Genomic DNA, 679 nt, shown 5'->3' on the forward strand with positions numbered 1-679 from the left:
AGAACCAAAGTCAGCTCCGGGAAGTTGACTCACGGTGAAGTGACCTGGTTAGTTCAGCTGTGGCACAACCAGGACCTGCACAAAGACCTCATTGTAAGTTTGTGCCATAATATCATCAAAAAACAGCAGAGAACATATGACCCGGACCCTCTGCATCTCAGAAAGGCTTGTTATCAACTGAAGGAGACAACATGTAGCCTTTGCTGGGGACAGTGGTCTGACAAGTCTCTGGCCCATCCTAGGTGCTGCCCCGCATAGGGCTCTTCCCAGGCCTGCCCCACGTGGGCAGCCTGGTAGCGCTGGGCTGGCGAGGTGTCCCCTAGCTGGATCTTTTGCGGCCGCTGCATTCCAACCGGGCCACCGCTCCCCCGAGGGAGGTGCTGCCTTTGTTTCTCCCTGAGGAGACACAAAGCACAACCAACAGGAACGGGCGAGCCCTGTAACTGCAGCACCTACTGAACTGTGCTCCTTGAGCAACATTTGTGTCTGCACATTTCCCTCAAAGTCACTTCAAGCTGAAGGCCCTATATCAGTCCCGAATCCTGAGGCTCAGAACCGCCAAAGGCAGGTCATGTCCCAGAAGCCTTTGGCCAGGGGTTCATTTAGGGAAGGGTAAGCGTGTCTGGTCCATACCTGGCCTGGACAAGGAACCTGGTCTGCCCTGATGGTGCCAGCAGCA

At 55.4% G+C, this 679-nt stretch overlaps 1 pseudogene; it reads right to left on the reverse strand.

Moving 5' to 3' along the window:
• Positions 1-238: 238 nt before the first annotated feature.
• The window catches only part of LOC105535827, a 6,926-nt pseudogene continuing 6,485 nt past the window's right edge, over positions 239-679 (reverse strand).

The sequence above is a fragment of the Mandrillus leucophaeus genome, unplaced genomic scaffold, assembly GCF_000951045.1.
Source record: "Mandrillus leucophaeus isolate KB7577 unplaced genomic scaffold, Mleu.le_1.0 Scaffold1508, whole genome shotgun sequence".
NCBI classification, from domain to species: domain Eukaryota; kingdom Metazoa; phylum Chordata; class Mammalia; order Primates; family Cercopithecidae; genus Mandrillus; species Mandrillus leucophaeus.